This window comes from Mustela nivalis, assembly GCF_964662115.1.
Source record: "Mustela nivalis genome assembly, chromosome: 6".
NCBI lineage: Eukaryota > Metazoa > Chordata > Mammalia > Carnivora > Mustelidae > Mustela > Mustela nivalis.
This window is the reverse complement of record NC_139025.1, coordinates 137287373-137297733: the sequence shown is the minus strand read 5'-3', so window position 1 is coordinate 137297733 and position 10361 is coordinate 137287373. Positions and strand designations below refer to the sequence as shown.

Genomic DNA, 10361 nt, shown 5'->3' with positions numbered 1-10361 from the left:
TATATCTAATTCCTGCTCTTCCAAGGGGGTGGCCGGGTGTGAAGTTCTGACCTCCTGGAGGCAGGGATCTGGCCCTTTTCCTCCCTAACCACCGAGTGTCTTGCAAGGTCGACTCAGAACACAGAAGACACGGGCTCCTTGGTGGAGGGGAAAAGAAACCGCCAGGCGGAGATCAAGAGTAAATAAAAGTGCAAGAAGAGCACAGCAGGAAAAGGAGAGGAAGGAGGAAGAAAGTTCATGGGAAGGAACCAAGGGCAAATATTTGCTGAACGCTTTAGGGCCAGTCATGGGACCCAAGGATCTCTAAGGGTCTCTGAGTAGGAGTACTCAGCGCACTGGGCACGGAAATCGGCCTAATCTCTCCAGACCAGGAGCCAAGGCTCAGCAAATAAAGAGCTTAGCGCATCTGGGTGGCCGAACTTGGAGCCGCCGTCTTGCAAACATGGCAGGGGCTTAATGGGGTGCCTGGTCCTGGTACCTCCTGCCCCGGTCAGGGTGGTAAAAACGCAGCTTGCTCTCCCCACTGATCCCTTCAGGAGCGATGACCCCAAGCACTCCTCTGAGTATCCGCGGAGACACGTTACTCAGCCATTACAAGTTTGCAAGTCACACTTGTTCTCTTTCCTCACTTTGAACACAGACTGCTGGGGCGCATTTCCTTTTTTGGCGAGCGAAGCCAGACCAGTGCGTTAAGAGCGATCTCTTCCTCTTCGCTCCGCCGGCGGCCCGCCGGGGCCCAGGGGCAGCCGGCGGCGGAGCCCCCCGGCCGCCGCGCGACCGCGCTTGGGGGGGGGGGATGTCGCTCCAAGGTGACGCGCGGCCGCCTCCGCCCCCTGGAGGCGGGGCTGGCGGGCCGGGGTCTAGGAAGTCGGACGGCGCGAGACGTGCCCCCGCCCCCGGCGCGTCCCGGCGGTTTCTGCGCGTGCGACCGACGGCCGCAGCCGGTCCCGGCAGGTGAGGGGCGCGCCGGCTCCTGGGCAGCCCCCGGGACGCGGCCTCGGACAGGTGAGGGCGGGGTCGGGCTTACCTGGCAGCGCGCCCGGCGGGGACGCGGGGGCAGCCGCCGGCTCTCTTCCGGGGCGGGCGCCTGCTCGCCACCGAGGTGAGGCGTTGGGGACCCTGAGGGTTCGGGCTGGGAATTCAGCGGAGCTCCTTCCCGGGAGCCGCGGCTTCCGGAATAAGGTGTGCGAAGGAGGGAGGCAGAAATCCGAGGGGGGCAGTCCCGGAGAGCGCACAAAGGGCAGGCGGCTTGCCCCAGGAATTCGTGGCTTTTTAAAGGACACACCGTTGGTCCCCTCGGGGCGCAGTGGAGTTAGTCACCGCCACCGCCTGGGCTCTTTCTGCGGAGCCCCTCGTTTGTGTGGGATTTCATGCGCTCCCTTCGTGGAGACCCGGAGGTTCAACTCTGGTTGCCAGCGCAGGCATTGGCGCAGCTGCCCAGGAGAAGAAAGCCTTAGGATAATTGTGTGGGGGTTCGAGTCTTGCACATTAAAAACAAAAATACCAGAAAACCAAAAAACCCAATACGGGGATGGTGGTGGTGAACTTGAGAGGCGATTGCTTCCGCAGTGAGTTCCTCAGCGCGCGGTCCATCTGTCAAGCAAATGGGGCGCCGAAGGCTTTTAGTCATGGTTGGGTTTCCATAAACGGGTTAGAACGTCTGAAGGAAATTCTGTGCGGTGTCTGAAGGTTTCAGCGGCGTGTAGGTAGGTACTTACCAAGTGCGGACTGGAAGTGACATTGACAGGAATGACTTAAGAGTTACCAAGCAGCTTCCAGGTGAACCTTGGAACTTTACAAAAACCTGCTTCCCAACGCACTGAGTGACAAACAGGTCTACGGGTTATGATTCCTATTAGCATCCATTTTCGCTTGGGTCAGCAGCATTTAATTCAGCACGTATTTGTTGTATGTCTTTTAAGGAGGAACCTTTGTGAGAGCCAGGTTGGCGTGCCCTTTGGTAGCACAGGTGTTGATACACACGGGCCATTTAGGGCCCTCATTCTGCGCAGCTGGGTGCTCAGAAAGAGCAGGGGCTTGGGCCTGCATTTCTTAAATCTCTGGTACTAAGCGTTTAAATGCAGGGAGAATGCAAATCTTTGAAGAAGTCTGACATCCCAGCTGACAAGGATTATGAAAAACCATCCTCAAAATAAGGTTATTGGGCACTTTATCTTGTTGTGTAAAATACACAAGGTAGATATTATTCCCCCTTTTCAGGTGAGAAACCCAGGCAAGGAGGAATCTAGCAGTTTGTTGAAAGTAATTAGTGGACCTGAGAGCCAAGGGGGATATTTCTGAATGCAAAACCCATGCTTTTTCACTATTCCATGGTTCTCGGATATTTAGTGTAAATCTGACAGATTTAATGGAAAATAATTCAAATTTATTTTCCTAAAACAATCCGTCAGTTGCAGTGACCGTTATGAATACATGAGTATTGCTTTCAGTCTCTTTGTGTGGTTAAACTATAACCAGTCTGGGCCAAGAAGATGAACGGCAGTTTTTAAAATACAAAGTTTATTATGCGTCTTTGTTAACATATTTTTAAGGACCAAATATGTCCAAGAGGGACAAATATGGTAAAACTTTGTAGGTATTCCTTGTGGATTACACATTGAAGTAACAGTTAATTTTCTTATTAGTCATATCCTTTAACACAGGTCAGCTTGATTCCATATCTTTTAGAAGAATAGAAATCACTGTTTTCACCTAGAGAGGACTTTGTGTGTGTGTGTGTGTGTGTGTGTTTAAATCTATAATCATATATGAATATATGTAACATTTATTTTAAAAGGTGTATCTGTTTTTCCTTAAATTTATCTCTAGAAGTGTAGAGAGTACTGCCGTGCACTTATGTGGGAAGGAATCCTAGTATTCCCAGTTTAGCCTTTGAGTGAATGATCCATTACAACTTGTAATTTCTTCAAATTCCTGTCAACCACGAAAGTGATTGTCAAACTGCAATTATTAGGCTGTAGATGAGAATGAAAATAATGTAATAATTTTAATACGTTATAATAAATAAAATTTAATACATTTACATTTAATAATGTAAATGTAAACCACGAAAGTGATTTTCAAACTGCAGTTACTAGGCTGTAGATGAGAATGAAAATAGTCCTTAGACTTTTAAAAAAAATTTTTAGAAGTTTTTATTTATTTGTTTGTCAGAGAGAGAGAGAGCACAGCAGGCAGAGTGGCAGGCAGAGAGAGAAGCAGGTGCCCTGCCGAGCAAGGAGCCTGATGTCAGACTCGATCCCATGACCCTGGGATCACGATCTGAGCTGAAGGCAGCCGCTTAACCGACTGAGCCACCCAGTTATCCCTAGTCCTTAGAATTTTAAATAATATTCCCGACTCGGAGAGCACTTGCTTTCTTAAACTCTTCCTTATCATTGTTAGTAATTATACAGAGATATTGAGGGGTTTTGTAATTAAATTATCTTAAGGTGTTGAAAATAAGTGTCTTTTTGGGGGGTGAGGTGGGGAAGAGAGTCTTTGCCTGTGTTGGGAGGATCACATAGGCTATATTCTGCCCAAGTTGTGCTTGGCACAATTTTTATTTTTGTTTTCATTTGACAGTGAAATCAACAACGCACCTTGAACTCCTCTCTAGGAATATTTGAAATCCTGACTAGAATGTGTTTGTAGATGTGTGCTTGGCTTGGTTAAGATTCTCTAATGGAGGGGCCAAGAGTGATGAATTAGAGAACTTTCCAGAAGACCAAAAGGGCCAAGGAGCAGAGTATGCATGAGATGTGAAGTGGGCAGATCTAGATTTTGTGACACCTGAAAGGCAAATGACTTGGGGATCTTTAAAAAAATAATGTAAAATTAGTTACGAAAGTGAATGCTTATTTAGAATGGAAAAAGATATGATCACCATTTGCTGGAAGTTTCTTTCTCTTTCAGCTGAGAACTTTGGGCAATTTACCAGAAATGCTTACATAAAAATGCTTCCTGATTGCAGCCCTCTCTCCCTGAGAACACTGAGCATCTCCTAGCAGCCTGTAGCCCTCATAGGGACCTCTGCCAGCGAGAGGCCGGAAGCTGAAGCGCCATTACCATCAAAAAGTAAGAGGGCCAACTGTGGTTGTAGGCAAAGGACTCATGGTTCACTGAGCAGGATGAAGGCTGGTCGCTGGGGTGGGAGGGATACTCAGCTTATTGGGGACTCAGGGCATTTCATATCTAGTAAACAGCCTGGAGGTAAGGCTCAGAGCTGACTTTTAGGACCTACTTTGCTTGGCTCTCCAGGGAGGCCTTTGGCTATTGGCTCTCTCAGTGCTCATTCTACCACTCATCGTTAATGGAGGCTTCTCTATGTCCCAGGCACGGACTATGGCAAGGTCCTATTTACCAGGGAGCTCCTACCCTCATGGAGCTGATTTCACTCTGACAGCACAGGGTCCTAGGGGCTGGCCTGGAGCCTGGGGGGCTCCTGATGGCTTGAGCTGAATTTGGAATTGTTGGTGGAGTTACCAAGATGGAAGAGTCCAGGGAGGGCATTCTAGGTGGGTGGAGGGCTGGAGACAGCCAGAGGTTCGGACCCCTGTACTCTCCTCCATGGATGCAGTGAGGCCCCTTTGGTCAGGGGTTCTCCGCATGTCCTTTCAGACCAGCTGCACCCATACAACTGGTTTTAACTTACTAGAGATGCATATTCTCAGCCCCCATCCCAGACCCTCTGCATTGGAAACTCTGTGTCTGGGGCATAGCGATCTGCATTTTGAGAAGCCCTCCTGATGACTGCGGTGCGTGCTAAAGTTTGAGACCCGGTGCTCTTGGTATTTCACGGAACTGGTTGGGCATAGACTCCCCTGTGGAGATGGTAAGAGGGGAGTGGGATTCATGCCAACGCTAATATGCTGTGACTGTGATATGAGTATCATTTATGTTACGGTCACTGGCATTTTTGGAGTACCTGGACTGTACTCAGGCGTTGTGCTAAGAAATAGGAACTCTTTTAATCATGAACATAACCCCACAAAGCAGGGCTGTTGTCACTTACATTGAATGTGAGAAAACTGCAGCCCAAGGAGACAAGGGGAGTGTCCCCCGGCACACAGCTGGAAAGCATTTCAGCCAGGATTCCGGCACTTTCCCTCTCTTCTGCCTGGGATAGTTTTCATCTGTGTCTTTGTTGCGTGTGGGTCTTGTAGGGGAGGCTGGAAGGGAGACTTGAGACTACGTGGACTGGCCCTTTTTAACAATCATTGTCATTTGCTGACCATGTGGGTTTAACAGCTTTTCCTTTAGGGACAAATCGCCAGATGAGATAGGTACCATTTTGTCATTCCGTCCTTGGGGGAATTTCTAAAGTTTCGAAAGCAAATGGACACAAGTGCATATACGTAATTGAGCAACATGGATGTTTCCTCCTTCCCTGGTATGGTGATGGGCTCATGTGCATTCCCTCCATGGGTAGAAGGTAGCCTTGTTTTGTAATGTGGGTTTCTTCTGGGTATGGGCATGGGGACTTTCTTCTAAAGCCCAGCTCCCTGTCCAGGACACAGATATCTTGAAGATGATGGTGTGTTTGTCTATGAGGTCCTGGAAGGTACCTAGAAGAGCTATGCTTTGCATTTTCACATTTTTTTTCTTTCTGAAAACGATTGTTCTCCACAACTCTCTATATTTTGTCATGGAATACCTCCATCATTTCAGGAGGCATGAAATAGAACACAGGTGGGGTACCTGGGTAGCTCAGTGGGTTAAAGCCCTGCCTTCAGCTCAGGTCACCATCCCAGGGTCCTGGGATGGAGCCCCACATCGGGCTTTCTGCTCAACTGGGAGCCTGCTTCCTCCTCTCTCTGTCTGCTTCTCTGCCTACTTGTGATCTTTGTCTGTCAAATAAATAAATAAGATCTTTAAAAAAAAAAAGACACAGGTATAGATGTGAGGACATGTGTGAGTGTGCCAAATGGTGGTTTGCCTTTGGGTGTGGACCTCAGGTTACTGAGCCTTCGCTTCTCTGCACGCAGATGTTGAGACAAATGTTAATTTGAGTGCAGGGCAGGCAGCAGAACTTAATTCTGGGAGTGCTGGCTGTCTCAGCCATGCCTTCATGCATTCACATAGTCATTTGTCGCCTGCCTGGTTGTGCTGAGTCTTAATGTCAGGCACCGGAAGAAGATACAGTGGTGGCTGGACAGATGTGATCCTTACAGAGTCCTGAGGACAAACTTACCCGCTGTGCTATGGCTGAATGGAGCCAGATGCCCTACTTCCCACAATGAGTCATCTGGAAAGGAGTTAAGAACTTATCTTAGTTCAGGAGAGAGGCTGTAGGGCTTGGCTTAAGGCAACTGGGAAGCAGAGGTGTGTGAGGGTTTAAGAGATGATCTGGGAGATTGTGTAGGTGATAGGGGGTTGTAGGAGGTTGTGGGTCAGCGTTTGTGCCTTGGGCCCCTGTGTTGGTGCTAGGACCACAAGTCAGGATGGAGTTGTTTTGAACAAATAAAAATGAGTTTTGTGGACATTGTGAGTTTGAAATGTCCGCATGACTCCAAGGTAGAGGTTTGGGTACATTGAATAATGCAGCAGAGAACCCAACTGAATAATTCAGCAGGTTGAGTAATATCAACAAATGAATGATGCCATCTCCCAAGGAGAGGGTGGAAGCGAGAAGCAGTTCACAAAGGAAACGCGGGCATTTCCCCTGGCATTGGCAGGGTAGGCACAGATTCGAAGTCCTTTGATGGAAAAGGTGAAAAGAGTCTACTTCCACTTTTTCTTGAGAGGGTGGAGATAAATTCTCTGGCCCTTTTGCATGATTGATAGCCTGCTATCTGGCCCATGGGAGGAGGGTGGCAATGTGGAACAGCAAACAAGGGCTGGCCGGAGCAGAGGGGCAAGGGGCTCATTGAAAGCTCATTTGCAGCGTTTCAGCTCATATAATTGTCTTAAGGTAAAATGCTTGCCATCTGTCCTCTTTTTTTTTTTTAAAGATTTTATTTATTTATTTGACAGAGATCACAAGTAGATGGAGAGGCAGGCAGAGAGAGAGGTAAGCAGGCTGCCTGCTGAGCAGAGAGCCCGATGCAGGACTCGATCCCAGGACCCTGAGATCATGACCTGAGCTGAAGGCAGCAGTTTAACCCACTGAGCCACTCAGGCGCCCGCCATCTGTCCTCTTAATGGGTTATTTTCTCTTGTTAAAAGTACTCACTATACAGGTGCCTGGCTCAGTGGCTTGAGGCTTCTGCCTTCGGCTCTTGTCATGATCCCAGGGTCCTGGGATGGAGCCCCATATTGGGCTCTCTGCTCGGCAGGGGGCCTGCTTCCACAACCACCCTCCCCGCTGCCTGCCTCTCTGCCTCCTTGTGATCTGTGTCTGTCAAATAAATAAATAAAAATCTTAAAAAAAATACTCACTATAAATATCTATCATAAATAGTTGTATTTATTGTATATCATATTTATTATAAATTAACTATCTGGATCATTTTGTAGCTCATACAGATCAGCCAGTGCTGTTTTGTAGGCACTGCTGATACGAATACTACAAAATTAATTTTTGTGTAGAATGTTAGGTTTCCGTAGGTGCTCAGAGTTGAGTCGAAAGCCTGTTTAAAAATTGTGTTAGAAAGTGGCTGAATAAATGAAACAAGATGGGATTGGGAGGGAGACAAACCATAAGGGACACTTAATCTTACAAAACAAACTGAGGGTTGCTGGGGGGAGGGGGATTGGGAGAGGGGGGTGGGGTTATGGACATAAGGGAGGGTATGTGCTATGGTGAGTGCTGTGAAGTGTGTAAACCTGGCAATTCACAGACCTGTAGTCCTGGGGATAAAAATATATTTTTATTTAAAAAAAAACGAAAAAAAAAAAGAAAGTGGCTGAAATAAATAAATACATGTTCCTTTGTCCAAAAAACTATTAATTGAGCATGCATTATATGGAGTTTTAGTTGTGAATCATCTCCCTGTCCCCTGAGAGCTTACAGCCAAGATGGGAAGTCAGACAGTTTTACAGATACCTGCAAGAAAGTGTGCTGTTTGCTAAGGATAAGGGGCAAGGTGCCATGGGAGCCAAGCGGTGAGGGGCTGGGCTGCTTGCACTTAGTAGGACTGGGCAGCTGGAGTGAGCCAGCGGTGGGCAGGGATCACTCTGTAGCATGAAGCAACATTTGGAAAGAACAAACAGGTTTTCAGAATTTGCTGGATGGATGCTTTTGAGGAACTGAAAGTTTATGATCAACTTTGTCCATTAAAAGTCAGACATAGGGGGGCGCCTGCGTGGTTCAGTGGGTTAAGCCACTGCCTTCAGCTCAGGTCATGATCTCAGGGTCTGGAATTGAGTCCTGCATCCAGCTCCTTGCTCAGCAGGGGGCCTACTTCTTTCTCTGCACCTGCCTACCATTCTGCCTCCTTGTGCTGTCTCTCCCCGACAAATAAATAAATACATACATACATACATACATACAAAAGACATATTCACGAGAGGTTGTGATCTGGTCAGGAAACCTAGAAAAGAAAGTACTAAACTTATCTGCATGACTGTCCCCACGTTCAGAGCCAAGAGGTGACTGAGGGGATGGTACAAAAATGAAGCAAACCCCACTCAAACCAGAAACAAGTAAAAATAATGATTGTGATGATTGTATGATAATTTGTGTTTTGGGTGGTAGTGGGGAGGGGGCTATTGGGAAAGATGTTGGTGTTTAGTTTGAGAACTTCTTAGAAAAGGATACTATATTATTATGTAATGTCATATAATATATATATACATTATAATGAATATATATAATATATATAATGTGTATAATGTATATAGTGTAATTGTATATAACCAATATCATTATGATTAACAGTCTTACGAAGTGTAAAACATCACATAATTATTACATATATAGGTTTCTAGTCTGAAAATGGCCTTGGGGGTCAGTGCTTCCACCTCCTGTTGCTCTTTCCTGAATGAGGTAGGGTCCAGTGGTGCCGCAGGCTTGCTTACCTTCCCCTGGTCAGTCTGTCTGGTGAATGAGTCTGTCGCCGTTTGTCCTCTGGCAATGTGTCTCACTTGAGTGAGAATTCTTGTCTGTTAATGAACTGTCTCCATCTTCTCCCAGTCTTTGTGTCACCCTCTTTTAAAGATTTTATTTATTGATTTGACAGTGTGAGAGACAGAGAAGGAACCCAGGCATGAGCAGGGGAAAGAGCAGAGAGAAAGGGAGAAGCAGATGCCTTGCTGAGCAGGGAGCCTGACACGGGGCTCGATCCTGGGACCCTGGGATCATGACCTGAGACGAAGGCAGACGCTGAACCGACTGAGCCACCCAGGCGCCCCTGGTGTCACCCTTCTAACTTAACTTCCTCTCTGCTGTGGTTGTCACGCACTTTGTTACATAGTCGAGTGTTTTGGATATTATAAGAATCTTTGGCGGAAGTCGCTTTCAGTGTTTTAGACCTGCCTAAACAGGCAGAATTTCTCTGATGTTTCTTTCTTTCTCTTAAATCTATTTGATTTGTGCTGGCACAGAAACGTTTGGCTTCAGCAAGGGATGAGAAAGAAGGTTCTCAGGAAGTTTCAAACTCTGTTAATATTTGAACCAGAAGACATGGCAGACCTGAGAAGGTACATGATACATTGTTTCTAAACATCATAAACTCTTTATGTGATTAAAAAGAAAAAGTTTGAACAGGTTGGTGCCGCCCTGCTCATTAATAACCAATTGGCATTTACTTGCTTTGTTAACAACTTCCTTTCCAACTTCCGGCTTTGTGTCCACTTCTGCCTTTGTCACCGTGAGCTCAAGATTATAAATCAATAATTGAGTGCTTAGTTTTTGTGTTCCTTGCCAATATGTGCCTTTTCATGGATGTTTTTCTCTTTTGGTGGAAGAAGCTTTTTGTTTTCCCTGGTTTGTAGGGCATGTGGATTCAGCTGGCATATATTTCATGTCACGTGCCCACTCCTGGGATTATGGAGGTTCTGCTAGGTAGCAGCATCCTCTTATTCTCAGGAACCGTGCTGGATAGGAGTCATACCCATTTTATAGAAGAGAGCACTGAGACCCAGAGAAGCCATGTGAGTTGTACAGGGTCAGCCCATTGGATGGAATTTTACTTCCAACCCCCACCCCCCACTATTCCATCCTAAGCCTGGGCTATTTTAACAACTCCGTTCTGACTTATTTTCTGGTGATGTGGTTTAGCCCCCAAACTAGGGAGTCTCCAAGACTCATGACAGCTAAAATGCCGGGTATTTCTTTGGTTCATGGATTTGGAAGCAGCTGTTCTGTGCATTCCCAGGCTGAATGCAGAGTTGAAACCCTTCACCGCAGAGGCTACTTTAAAAGCCATATCGATAAAGCTTTGGATTCCTGCTAACCCCTATTCTGGAGATGGATTTGG

The 10361-nt window shown here is 46.8% G+C and overlaps 1 long non-coding RNA gene across 1 annotated transcript; it reads left to right on the top strand.

The window, feature by feature from the left end:
* Positions 1 to 1013: 1013 nt before the first annotated feature.
* On the top strand, positions 1014 to 9576 carry LOC309867425. The gene is made up of 3 exons (XR_014313168.1): positions 1014 to 1102; positions 3974 to 4077; positions 9487 to 9576. It is a non-coding gene; the product is annotated as an uncharacterized lncRNA (long non-coding RNA).
* The last annotated feature ends 785 nt before the right edge of the window (positions 9577 to 10361 follow it).